Genomic DNA, 14,211 nt, shown 5'->3' on the forward strand with positions numbered 1-14,211 from the left:
CCAGGGTTTAGAACAGTAGCTTTTGTTTGGAGGAACCAAAGGGCGTTCCCCAGGAAAAAGGGCTGAGCTCACTGCCCTGGGAGAGTGGGCAAGGGTTCTTGTAGATAAGGGCTTCTTCATTCAAACAGAGAAACCCACAAACCCTAGCTGGACAGATGAGAGGAAAAAGAATTGAATGGGGAGACGGGGGGGGGGGCTACAAAACGTAGTCAGTCTTCAAAGACACGTGTTGGAAAAATGGAGACAGTTGCTTTTTATTTTCCGCTGTGAGGTAGCAGGTGGAATTTCTGACCTTCTGGATGATTCTTTGTCCTGGCCTGGTAGAGATGCCTGAGGAATGCAGAGAGCCCCGAGGCAGATGAGTGGCCTCCCCGTCCCCAGGCCTGGGGCCTCGTGGCCTGGGCTTCTGTGTGTTTTCCAAGTTGTCCAAGTGACCCCAGCGGCTGCAGGTGGTTGAGGACATCTGTGCCCAGCAACAGCATCCCTAAGCCTCGACCTGCCAATCTGCTCCTGAATGGTGGGGACCCTGGTGTCTGTTTTCCACTGGGCATTTCCTCACATAGAGGCACGCCTCCCTTCTCTGCAGGAGCCCCGTTCCCTTGCTTCTCTCTCCCCACAGATGGGCTATGCCAAGTGGTGAGGCCCATGGACACGGCGGGGCCAGAACTCCAGAGCAGCCCGGTCCTATTGGACCTGGCCCCGGGATGCAGATCTGGAAGCGGGAGTCCCCAGTAATCTAAAACAAAGTCTCACTGTGAAAAGGGCATTCTGAGCCTGGACGGAGAACTCCCCTCAGTGTCACACAGAATTACTGGTGGAGAGAAATCGGGAGGTTGCAGGGGATTCTTGCTTCAGCACTTGGATACGGATCTTGTTCCTGCATCTCCCTATGCCCCACCAGCCTTTCCTACTGCTGGGGGAGGCTCGGGTCCTGCCCTCCCTCTGGTCCCTCTGGTTGCACTTCTTCTGCCGGTTGGCCCTGGGTCTCCCTGTCGCTGTCATGCGTCTGAAGGGGAGCAGATATTTGCTGTCCCATAAGCTTCCCCACTCCCCCATCCAGGATCCTGCTGCCTTCCCTGCAGCCCAGCCCACATCACTTCTCACTGCTCTGTTGCTCCAGATGCTGGGGGTCCAGGCAGTAGAGAGTTGAAGAACACGGCCAGATCATATTTACTTTAATTTGATAATATTGGTGTTCCCCACATCAGATAAAAACCACTATGTATAAAAGGCCAACCTGAAAATCAAGGCAAATTATTTGCATCGGAGAAGAATTCATTCTAATAAAAGGATCTCAGAAGTCCCTTAAAAACCTGACCTTAGAGGGGCGGCGGTGACCATAGACAGGAAGGGGTGTTTTGGAGGTTCTTGCAGAGGCGTGGTCAGCAGGCTGTGGCCGGCTTTTGGATGAGGGGACTGGAGTGATGTTCTTTTCCCGGCAGAGCAAGGGTGGTGATGACGTTTCAGGAAGGGGCATGTGTTTGGGAAGAGAGATGTGGAAACAAGGTTGGTATGAGTTTGAGGCCCCGAAATGTGTGGGGACTGTGACAGCTGTGGACCCGTGCAGCAGCTGTTGGGTTCCTGAGCAGAAGAGGAGAGATGTCCCGGCTTTAGGCATAGGATGCATTTGGGAAGGAGGCAGAATCTGAGGGCAGAGCACCATCCAATATAAGCAGGGTGCAGGTGGGGGTAAAGAACACTGACTGGAGGAGACCACCCTTAATGGGGGGCTCGGGGGTCCCATTGCTGTAGATAGAGCTGACATCTCCAGGGAAGAGAGTCCCGGGTGGGTACCCAGTGACATTCGAAATATAAATACCTAAAATAAGTTTTATGAGGTGTGGGCATTCTAAAACCACTGAAATTTTTAAGTATTTTTGGAATTGCATGTGATTACTAAACTATTTAAGAAAGTTAACCGTTTTCAGATAGGTAAAATTAGTATTTCTGGCTGGCGAAAATTGTAGTTCATTTTTAGAATCTTGACTTTCAATGCCAAATAAATCCAGTCACTATAAATATGTCACAAATGGGGCAGCCCAGGCACTTGGGAGGGGAGGGCTGCCAATGAGGGGTCATTTCCCCTCCCAAAAGCAGAAGCACGTGTTGAGAAGGTAGGTCAGCCTCGGCACCTGCTCTCACCTGCTCGCTGGAATAGCTTTTTCAGCAATGTCACTGCAGATATGGGGTTTCTTTTACGGCCCATGGGGAATTGTAAGTAGGGATGCTTGCTGTATTGTCCCAAAGATTTTTGTGACAAGCTAGAACGCCGACTAAAACTTCACAGCGTATACAACTTTGTGTTCTGAGGTGGCTTTACAGTCGAGGATGATTTGGCTTTTAGTCCTAGAAAAGAGAATGCAGATGTTTGTGGGGTTGTTGCTGTGTGACCCGTAGATGAGCGCTCAGACACAGAGACACGGAGGTGGCTGACCAGCCACCGGGCAGACCGTGAGGTTTCTTGTGCAGGCTGTGGGCAGCAGAGGACCTGCTCACCACCCAGCCCACCTGCTGGCTCACCTCAGGCTTTAGTTTAGACATGGGGGGAGTCCCAAAGGGCAGGCTTTGGTGTGAAAATATCAGAAAAGCACCATGTATGCGGGTGCCTCAGGCTCTGTGTCCCCCCCCCCCCCGGCGGCCCCGCGCTTGTGTGAGCGGTCAGGTGTCTGAACACACTTCGCGGATGTTGAGGATCTAGAATGTAGCTCTGCTCTGTCTCCTTCCTGAGTATGTTTATTCTCAATTATCTGGATTTTCCTTTTAAAGATTCCAATTTTTTTTTTCTTGCCTGCTGGTGGTGGAATGTTAAATAGCAAAACTGTCTATAGTTCTGGTAATTTTAAATGTCCTCTGGCTCCGGCCTCTTTGGAGTCGGAGTAATAGAGTGATGGGGGAGGTTGCCTTGGTGTCAGGCTGCCCAGGGTTGAATGTTCTTGTACAGCTCGGTCACCTGTCCTGGGGGGGGGGGCGCATCAGTTCTACGTCAACAGTGGGGAGTGTGGGGGAAGCAAGCACGTCATGGCAGAAACCATGCCTCTGACCTGAGTGGGATTGAGGATGGGTCACAGAATTAAATACAGGAGTTTAAAAGGCTGAGTGTTTTTACAAAATGCATTTACGTGCTTTTGCAATCCTTTGATACCCACACACCCGGCAATCATCACCTGTGGCTTTCAGATCCAGGTTCCCTAAAGTCAACTAAGAATGTTAAAAGAATATTGATAAAATCTGAGTGCAGAACCTTCCTGGTACTGACAGATTTGTTTTTTTCTTCCTGTTCAGTGGTCTCTCCATCGCCTAAATAAACATGTATTCATTCATTCATCTATTATTTTTAACCACTCACTTTGTGTTCCTTAAATGTTTAACTTAGGTTCCCTGAAAACCTTCATACTGTTCCTCTTGATGCTCATTATGTTCTGTAACGTTCTATTTAAGTAACATGATTACAGTTACGTACTGCAGGCATAAACAGTTTGGAAATAACACACTGGCCTCTTGGGAAGAAAATCCCCAGACTGGTGGGAGCCACAGAGATCCGGCTGACTAGCCAGCAGCCCACCAGCTGCAAGGATCAGTCTGTGCATTTTCCAGAAAGGATCGGGCTTTGGGATGAGATAGTGTGCAGAGGAAGCGAGATCATGAAGGTGAGGGTCCAGATGCTGGAAGATCTGTGCACCTGGCCAGGCTCCCAGAGTCATCTTACTGGTCGGGAGTCCACACCTCATCGGTAAAGGGCCAGATGGCAGGTCTTTCCAGCTCTGCCGGCCACGTGTGTCTGTGGGGACCCCTTAGCTCTGCGACTCTTCGGTGAAAGCAGCCTCAGACCATATGTAAACGAACGGGCATGGCTGGGCGCCAATGAAGCTTTATTTATGGACCCTGAAATTTGAATTTCATGTAACTCCACATGTCGTGAAATATCATTCCTCTTTTGCTTTTTCCCCCCAGCCAGCTTTCAAATTGTGAAAACCAGTCTTAGCTGGCTGGCCATATAAAAACATGGCAGACGGGAATGCTGACCCCTGAAATAGACCGCCCTTGCCTCCTACACCAACCATTCAAACCAAAGGAGGTGAGAGAGAATCCACGGTTCATGCCTACCATACTTGCACTTACAGCTGGACATCTTAATTTTAGTCTATCCTTTCTAAGTACCTGGGTTGAAGTATTACACAAAGTAGGTTGAGGTTAATTAAGTAGATCAGATGTATAGTCAGGAGCTGTTTTTTGTTGTTGTTGGTTTTGTTTTTTGTTTTTTGGTTTTTTGTTTCTCTCCTTGGCACTTGCTTCCCCCTTGTTGGCTCACACCGTTGGTTCTCAGATGTACTCAGCATCACCCAGGATGCTTTGCAACTATTCGGGAATCAGAATCTCCTAGGGAATGATCCGAAGCCCTCGAGATGGCTCTTTTATATACCGAAGCTTGTGAAGCAGTGCCCTGACCCCCAGCGTGGACACGTGCCAGGTCCGAGGGGTCATCCCATAAGGGTTGGGATAAGAATCTCTAGAAACATAATCAAACTTAACAAAAAATCAGTAAGACTTCAGTACCGTGACTTGGGGACACACATACACACTTGCAGATTTCCGGAAACTGATGTTCTTTTGGTGCGTGCGTGTGTGCGTGTGTGTGTGTGTGTGTGTGTGTGTTCAAGTTGAACAATAAAAGGTGTTTGAGGCACATAGAACATAATAGCAAATTGCCATCAAATCAATATTGAGGAAAAGACCTGCAGGTCTCCCCAGTCTCCACCTGTAAATTTCGTTTCCCTACCTTCCCCTTTCCTTCTTTTCTCCGGAGATATTCTCCTCTTAAACTCCAGTCTCATGCTAGGATCTCTGACAGTGGTTACTAAATTTATATCAGGATATCAGGGTGTTATTTCTCCTGTGAATATTTGTTTGTATTATCTCTGTTTAACGAAAAGCACTGTCTCTCTTTAAAGTGAGTCAAGTGTCGGTGAGCCAGATGTTTGGGTCGGCTGCCAAAATGCGCTCTGCGTCCCCGGGGCCCTCTCTTCCCCAGGAGACTCGGGAGAACAGTGCCTGGCACACAGTAGGCACATAATAAACCTGTGGATGAATGAGCGTATTGAGGAAATTCAGGCCTCTAACCAAGAATTCGTGTCTTTGGAGGAAATCTTGTTTTGAAGTTTTTCTTGAACGGAACTGGTGCTATTCACCACATCACAGCCAGAGCGGGCTCCAAGTTTTGCGGTGTTTGGGCGGCATAAAGGAACCTTTCTAGAGTAAATGTTTTCTCTTTCCCTCTTCTTCAAGGGGTGCATTTTATTTTGCTCTGACTGAGCCGCGTGTGCTGGGACGGGTGTCCAGAGTCGGCCTCTGTCCACAGGTTATCCTTGGCAAAAAGCATTTCTAAGACAACATAGGTGCCTTAAAACCCAAGTCCATTTCAGAGGGCGTATAAGTAGACTTCAGATGGAAATGTGCATGTTGGAGACATTTCGGTTCCTCTCTTTTTTCCTAATTTGCTGACTTAATCATGGGGCAGAGTGGGGCGAGAAGACACACACACACACACACACACACACACACACACACACACACACACACAGCACTTAGAACCGGCTCCTGTCCTGGGTGAGTATGACCGTCAGCTGGCTTCAGATTTTCTCTGGTGCCCGTTCCCGCCACATCTCCAGTCAGGGAAGCAGAGCATACCTTGTTTCTCAACCAAAGATTCTTTGATCTGGAGGAGTGGCATAACCGTGAACATCATGGTTTCTACCTGAAACTCTAAACAAATGAAGCGTCTATCACGAAGCTCTGAAATACTCATTCCCTTCCCTGACTCTGGCTTTCACAAAATCAAGGGTTATCACGATGAGCCAGAGTCACGATTGGATTTGCTTTGACTTTCAGCGAAGTCTTGTCTGTCCCCCTGGAGGAGACCAGGAAGGGGAGGAGCGGCTGAGCTCTGGGTTAGCAAGGGGTTTATGTACATTCAGAGGGACCGTCTCCTACAAGGAGGGAGAGGTTAGTAGGGTAGGTGCTGCTCTCTTCCACGGGCTCTGCGACACTCATTCTGAGCAGAGTACCTATTGCATGTTATTTGTCCCCCCAGCCCCACCCCCCGGAGGGAGGAGAGAAAAGCTTCCTTCTTGCAGGTGGGTGGGATTCCTCACAGCACATGCTCCCAGAGCGGTGGCCGTGGACACCTGCCTGCCCTGTGGGAAGGGAGGGCGAGAAAGCTGGCCAGGCCATCGTCCGGGGATTGGCATTGTTAGGATGGGGATAGAAGAGTGGTCTCAAATTGTATTTACTAAAAAATCAAATTTAAGTGAATGAGATACATTTTTATGCCAGAGGTTCTCTGTCAAACTTTGCCCCCTGTATGGTCAATGGGAGAATTGGGGCAGATGGAGATTTTTGAAAAGCCGGAGAGTTTCTCTGGAAACCTTTTGGGTTTATCACAAGCCCTCCTGGGAATTTTGACCACTGTACAATTTCGCATGCTTTTTGCCCATAATCTCATTACTTCAGCTCCATAATAAATCACAGGTTAAAAGTAAGCGGCAAAGGAGTCTGGACGTTGACACGTGAGTTAACAGAGAAGATAGAGATGGGGCGGCTCACTTTGCACATTTGCCTAAGACACTCCTCCCGAGACAGCTAAACTCTGTATCTGAATAAAAATGTTAATCTCTTGGGTCAGGGGTCCTGAAATCTCTTCTTTTCTTTTGGGTGTTACCAACTTGATATACAGATAAATGCATTTGGTTCATTTTGCTTCAAGCTTTGGGGATGTCATTATTACTATTATTATTATTATTATTATTATTATTATTTTAGTAGCAATGTAAAGCAGCTACCTTCGCACAGAATGTCCTCATTTCTTTGTGCATCTGCGTGGTAGTCCCCCGGGGGACTGCATCGGACTTTATTTAGACAGCCTCCTCAGGACGGGTGTGGAGTTGTTCTGCTGTCACTGTGATGAGCAGGTCCCTGAAGAGCTGCCTTGTGCCTCGGACCCCTCCGTCCCTGTGGTTTGGAGAATCTGGGGCAACTCTAGTCCGGACCCAGATCGCATGCCACGGCAGGCAGGCTGGCACCGACCTGGACGGGAGTCCCGGCCCCACTCCTTACTAGGAACGCTGCCTTTCGAGGGTTACTTAGTCTAGAAAGATGGGGGTGGTCGCACCTCCCTCGTGCGCTGTCTGGAGAATGAATGAGACGCAGTGTTCGGGTGCCCCCCGTAGAGCTTCCTCGGAGTCCGCATTCCTCAGATGCTGGTTGTCGCCTTCCCTGGTTTGCAGTGGGGACAGGGCTCCTTGTGTCGAACTGCTTTGTGTGGGGAATCATTACGAAATGCCTGGCCGTCGCCTGGATGACATTAGGGTTGCGTCACCATTGGCAATCTTGTCCTACCAAACTGCTCTAGCTGGTTCTCTCTCTCTGTCTCCCTCTCTCCTCTTGATCTGGAAGGCCTTGAACCGCAAGGAGGTGGAACCAGAACTACCCCTTAGCTGGCAGCCACACCCAGGGCTCCCTTCACCCTCAAAAGGACTAGCATTTCAATGGAAAGCACCAGGCGTGCACCCACACCTCAGCCCTCCTGAATCCCTACACCCCCAAATAGTCGGGGAACGTTCAAGTCTTGGCTCCATGACAGATTTGAGATTGGCCGTTTGAGGATGGCCAGCTGGGCGGGTCCCATGGGGCCAGGGCTCCACTGTCTGTGCCCATCTGCAGCAGAGGATCCAAGCTGAGATTTGGGGGGGCACCTTGGAGATCCACTCCGCCCCCTTCCTTTTGTGGCCCGGATGGTAAACTGACTTCATGACGTGGCACAGCATCCAGCCGGATCACAGCCAAGGGTTAAAAGGCCCAGGTGGGGAGGGTGCCCGGCAGCGAAGGGGGTGGACCCAACTGAGCTCTCAGGTAACCCCCCAGGGCTCCACCCTCCACAGCTTCTAGAGGTTGTGTGGACACATCACGTGGTCTCCATCCTCCCTGGGCGGCCTTGGTGGAGCACAGGCCCTTGTCAGCTCCACCCCCGTCTCCCGGAATGCAGCCTCAGGCCTTTCTCCTCTCCTTCATGCTGCTGCCGAAAATAATTTTTGAGACGTACCCATCTGACTTTTATCCGCCTGCTTAAGAAGCCAGTCCCTTTGCTGTCTAGTTCCATGACGGTGCTGCCCATACGTCTCCCAGAGCCCCGGGGCAGGGGTACTTTCCTTATCCGAGGGACAGCTTCTCCGTCCATCTGGTATCCCCGGACTTGGCACTTGGCAGGATGTCCTGTTAACGTGTTAACACAAGTATGTCAGAAGGTACTTTTATCGCTTAAATTATTTCGCTTCTTTGTTTTCCGACTTGTGTGTGACGGTGAGTAGGAAGAGAGTGCAGGTCCCCCTGCCCTGTTGGTGCGCAGGTCCGGGACTGGACGGCCTGCCATGCCTTCTCCTGGTCCAGACAGTGGAGCCCAGCCCAGCCCTTTGTGACGGAGCCTTTCCTCCATTGCCCTAAACACACTCCTCAAGTCCAGGAGTCCTTTCCCACATCCCTCGCTCCCGATGTCCCTCAGCCCTGATTTCACTGACTCTGTCCTCCACCACGGCTCTGATAACTGTCTCTTCCTGGAACCTCCTCTCTGGCCTCCTTGGACCAGGACCTAGTCATGCATCCATTTAATAGATCCTTATTGTGGACATATTATCCACCAATGTTTTATGCCCAGGAATATACACATTGTGTTCCAGAGGCAGATAATCCATCCTTAAAACATGTTATTTCAGGAATGGTAAGAGAGCAGAAAGGGCTGGTGTTTGGGGTGAACTGTCAGGGAAGCTTCTTGGAGGAGATTTCATTATACACAGACCTCAATGAGGAGAAGGGTGGGCTATGCCAGGTTGTGGGGCAGCATGTTACAAATGCCCTGGAGTGGGGCTGAGCTTGGCACACATGTGGGGTGTGGTTGGAGTCTCCAAGCTTGGGGAGAGTGGTAGGAGGGGAGGTGGGAGAGCCGGCCTGTGGAAGTGGGTGTGAATCTTTTCTAGTTTGTGGGATGCCCTCAGAAAGTGCTGAGCCAAGGCAGGCCGTGATCTAAACCCACCCTCCTCACACCTTCAGGGAAGTCCTGGCTAACCGCAAACACCCACCTGGTTAAGGCCCTGCCCGGAGCCCTCCATGGGTTTCCTGTCGTGACGGGGATGCCATCCAGGCTTCTGTACCTGGTCCCCCTGCTCCTCCCACCACTGTCCCACCACACACTCTCAGCATCCAGCCAAGTAACCCATCCTGCTCTTAATGTGGAGCTCAGGCTCTTGGACATTCCCTGCCCACCACCCTCTCCTGAGGTTGAATGAACTGATATTCTTATCTTGAGCTCCAAGGGTGTTATGGGTGAATCTTTATCACATCACTAGCCTGTTGCCTGGTAGGTGTCTGTCTCTCTTCCACGAGCAGGGGACTTGCCCCAGGTAGGGACCTGATGTGGGGATATCCAGCCTCCATCCCAAAGACTGACCCACACACGATAAACGGTAAACGTCCTTTGAATAAATGAGTGGATAAAAAGCATGCGGTCTTCCTCCCTTTGAATTTTCAATGCAAACTTTAGGTATTATATGGTTCTATAAATCAGAGAAACAGGAGCCGTTTCATAATTTGCTTCTAAAAAAATAAAAATAAAAATACCGTATGCTTTTAACGGCTCAAGAATAATACTCTTTTAAATATAACGTGCTCTCTTAATTTATTGAGGGCCGTAAACTGAAACCGCCTCCATTAAGAGCAGCGACAAGTATTATTTCTAATTACAAAGACATACATTTCAAAAAGAGCTATCTTATTTCCAGGAAAAGTAATTTCAAAATTAGCAAATAAGTACATTATATTACAGGTAAATAAATAATGCATTTCCTTTGTTATGAGGAATACACAATGTCCTGAGAGCTTCGCTTTAAAGTTCCTTCGCAAAACATTCCTCCTTGATTATAGATACCTAATTGACGATCTTATAGGAAGAGAGAGGGGGAGATTTAATCAAGTCTGAGTGAATTTTTAGTACTTTTCTTAGTGTATCTGTTTTTCCTTAGACCAAATTATTTTGCTAAACATTAAAATGGCTCACGCTTCTTTGCTTTCATATTTTGTGTGATTGATGGCAAATATTTAACAATCTTCTTAGAAAATGATTTTAAATGAATGTTTTATCTATACATTTTATAGATATGTGTACATTTTATAGATCTATCTATGGTAATCCCAGAATAAATTAACATGTTCTCCAACAAAAGCACTTTCAACTGAAATACTAAGCTTATAAGCTTTCCTTGCTTATAGAGAATAAACCTTTGTATATTGCTTGAACGTATTCTGGATATACCAAATTAATTCCCTATTTTATAAAACAGTGGAGGTGCTTTATACAGTCCCGTGCATGCACCTGCTGTGTTCTAGCCCTCTGCTTCCTTTAGATATGCCATGTTTTGGGGCGCCTATGTGTCTCAGTCGGTGGAGCATCCGATTCTTGGTTTCGGCTCAGGTCTTGATCTCAGGGTCGTGAGATCGAGCCTGCATCAGGTTCTGTGCTGGGCATGGAGCCCGCTTGGGATTCTCTCTCCCCCTCCCCTGTGCCCCTGCCCCCCCCTAAAAAATAAATCAGTAAAAATAAAATTTAAAAAAATTGATATGCCATGTTTTATCCTCAGTCAAGCCAACCCAGAAGATAGCTGCATATTTGAGTGCACTGTTTGGGCTTTGACTGGAACTGAGCCTTGCTTAGTGCCATACTGTTGGTTTTATTGATGGGATAAGCCCCTGTTGGGAAACTGTTACTATGTTTTGTGTGTGGTTCAGCATGCTGTTAGGGACATAATTTACTATTTAACACTGTATCCTCACCAGCAAGTCCTGCAGAAAAGTGGTCCTTTGGGGCATTGACTTCTTTTACTTTGGGCCGTGGGAACTCTGTATCTGGCTATGCTTCTTGTCTTTACTGTGTCCAATAGCGAGCTCAGAGCTTTGGCTTGTTTTTGTAGGAGGTGAAGTTACGTGGCGTCACGCGCTCAGTTTACCCTTCTTGTGGTTCTGTTCTTCATTACTTCTTTTTTTTTTTAAGATTTTATTTGTTTATTTGAGAGAGAGAATGAGAGAGAGAGAGAGAGAGCATGAGAGGGGGGAGGGTCAGAGGGAGAAGCAGACTCCCCGCTGAGCAGGGAGCCCGATGCGGGACTCGATCCCGGGACTCTAGGACCATGACCTGAGCCGAAGGCAGTCGCTTAACCAACTGAGCCACCCAGGCGCCCTTCTTCATTACTTCTTAAAATCTTGTCTGTGTTATATACATTATAACGAGTGAATAAGTAACACCAGTAGAGGACATGTTAACTGGGCTGTGGTTTTGTCTGTAAAAATCCCGTATCTATGAGAAGCAGGACTTTTTCACCGTAAACAATAACTTAGGGAAACAGGATATTGGCCAGGAAATATCTTTGAGGTCAACAATGCAGTGAAGTAATAAAACTCATGAGAACACCTGGCATCGCTTTACCAGTTGGCGACCTTTGTCAGGTCTTAGAGGTTCTGTGAGCTTTCATTTCCTCACGAGTACTTGGGAACGATGGTCCTGGCCCTCATGGGATCGCCGGGGGTGAAGAACACAGTCGAAACAACCTGCATGTGGAAAGAGGGGACATGAAGGGTCTGACCGGCGATGTTGCAAGTGAGTACAGATCTCAAGTGATGCTGGTGCTAGTGGACCCGATTCCACAGGAGCCTCACTTCCAAGTAAAAACCCAGAGCCATGTTGGTGTGTTCACTGCCTTTCGATCACGTTCTAAAATGGGGTACTGGCTGCCAGTCATCGTGTGCGCTGAAAGGCCCACACTGTGCTTCTTGGAGGCACAAAAGCTGGCTTGTGGTAGAGCAAGGTAGCTTACAAAAGATCCCGAGGAAAGTGTGGCTGGAGGGGGGCTCCTGCAGGGAGTGTCACGGCCAGACCTTCTGTGCTCCAGCCTTAGTTCACTCCAGTGGATAGAGATAAAGAATGCTCATTTGTTCTCCGTCATATAAAGTACCCAGGGCGATACTAAGTGGGCGCCAATTAACATGGGTGGAGTTTGCAGGCGCAGCCTGGGAACGCTCCGTCCCCGGGCTTGGGCTGCCTGCAGGGACAACTGCCACCACCGGGCCACCTGACAGCCCAGGTCTGGGCTGAGCTGCACAGCTTTCCCGGGCATCTGTCAGCACTGCCTTTAACTGTGGGCGTGTCAGAGCAAGGAGTAAAAATAGCCACCAGACCTTTGGTGGTGAGATGGCCACATGCCAGCCCCCCGGGCCAGGCCACCGGTTGTCTCCATAGGGCTGTGTCTGCACAAGGGGGGCTTCCCATGCTGCGCAGGAGCTCGGGGGCAGAGCGGGGGCTGGGCGGGAAGCAGGACTGGTGACCTTGGCTGAGTGAGGTAGCCTGCGGGGCTGGACTTGTTCCTGTGTCCCTAGAGGGATGGTTCCGCCCACCTCTGTGGGTGATTCTCAGAATTTCACGAGATAACATGTACCGAGTGCCAGGCTCATGGCAGGCAGGATTCACTGTGTATCCCCAGCCCTCCCCGCCCTGGGACCTGTGGACCTTTTGTCCTAGCCTGGAGGAAGAATCTCTCAGCAGGGGGATTTTTCCCTAGTCAGGCCACAGGACATTCCTAGTACGTGCTCAGTCTTCCTGATTGTTCTCTTCCATGGGTGAGCCCTGGCCTGGCTGAATTTCTGGCCACGTGACTCTAGCCTCTCAGAAGCGAAGGCCTCCCTGGGGGGGCAACACTACCGTGAGGAAGAAAGGCAGCTAGTTCACCCGCAAATAAATGAGGCCCTGGATCATGCTAGTTGTTTTTCTTTAGTGTGGTTATATATTTATAAAGATAATCAAGAGGAGATATAGGAAAGGCACAGTATGGGTGTTTGACTCTCTCTACCAGAGAATAATGTGTAAAAGTCCATGTGAATTGGCAGAACACTGACTACGTGCTCAGCAGAATCCCAGGTGACCTTACAGGTGTTCCGCAGTTAGTCCTCACACCAGAGGTACAAAGTGGCTAGGAGCATCCCTCTTGTAATTACCTGGTACATTTTAAACACTTATTTTTAGGGGCACCTGGGTAGCTCAGTTGGTTAAGCATCCAACTGTTGATTTCTGCTCAGGTCATGATCTCAGGGTCATAAGATCGAGCCCCACGTTGGGCTCCATGCTGGGCATGGAGCCTGCTTTTCTCCCTCGCTCCCTCTCCCTCTGCCCTTCCCCCCCAATAAAAACAAAACATGAAAAATAACACTTATTTTTAGGCACAGGAGTCGGCCTCTTATAAACAGCAGGATCAGAAATAGTATACAATATTCAGATTGATTTCAGGCTTCACGTGGAGGCCGTGCTTTAGTTTCTTAGGAGCCATTTTAAGAAATACATGTTTGGCCAACAGCTTGAACTATTCACAAATTACTTTTTAAAAAGTGCAAAGTAGGGAGAGTGATAAAGATTGAAGTCAGTTATAGGAAGTGACCTTTTAAATACACTTAGAGCTGTTAAATATTGCCCAACGACGGAGAAACCCTGAAACCAGCCACATTTACAGAGCAAATCGTTAAGGTCTGAGGAGGATCACAAGAAGGAGGTGTAAAACAGATTGAGTAGAGCCGGGGCGGGGGGTGGGGGTGGTGTTCTCTTGCATGGCCCCCATTGCCAGGCCCTGGTGTTCACAACCGGGTCAGGGGTCATGGAAATCTTGCCACGCTGGCTGGCAGACTGATAAGAACTTTCTAGAGAACTCTAGGCAGTCAATAGTTGCAGAACTGAATCCGGAAGAGTGGTGGAGAAAAGTAGGGAGGACTTTTCCCTCTTGATGACCTCAAAGAAGATAGGACAAGGGAGACCAGAGAATGACAAGAGTTCCAGAACCACACACGGGTATCATTAGGGTCTTGTTCAAAGCTTGGACCATGAGTTTTGATTTGGCCTAGTTCAAGGCTTAGTTCAAGCCAGATTAAATGTAATAGATATTTTTGTTTGTGTTTCCATTTATTATAAGTTAGTCGTATATTTTCCCTTATTTATAAGTTCCAGTTTAGTTCCCAATTTAACACAAATACTATTTAATTTTTAATGGAAGGACTATAGTTTAATCACCGAAAGTCATATGCCCCCCATCCTGTCCTTTGGTGCAGAAAATGTTAGTCACAGTCTCGCATCATCTA

At 48.7% G+C, this 14,211-nt stretch overlaps 1 protein-coding gene across 6 annotated transcripts in view; it reads left to right on the plus strand.

Moving 5' to 3' along the window:
• Positions 1–14,211, plus strand: part of COBL (cordon-bleu WH2 repeat protein) — a 277,479-nt gene that overhangs the window by 35,020 nt on the left and 228,248 nt on the right. Inside the window, exon 1 of one of the 6 annotated variants that reach the window (XM_073885058.1) lies at positions 11,582–11,692. The exons of the other annotated variants lie outside the window; for them this stretch is intronic. The gene's annotated coding sequence lies outside the window, so the exon portion shown is untranslated. Of the gene's footprint in view, positions 1–11,581; positions 11,693–14,211 lie in introns of those variants that run through there. 6 annotated transcript variants of the gene reach the window in all.

This window comes from Callorhinus ursinus, unplaced genomic scaffold (assembly GCF_003265705.2).
Source record: "Callorhinus ursinus isolate GAN/ISIS: 27379988/994484 unplaced genomic scaffold, GSC_fseal_2.0 scaffold60, whole genome shotgun sequence".
Classification (NCBI taxonomy): Eukaryota; Metazoa; Chordata; class Mammalia; order Carnivora; family Otariidae; genus Callorhinus; species Callorhinus ursinus.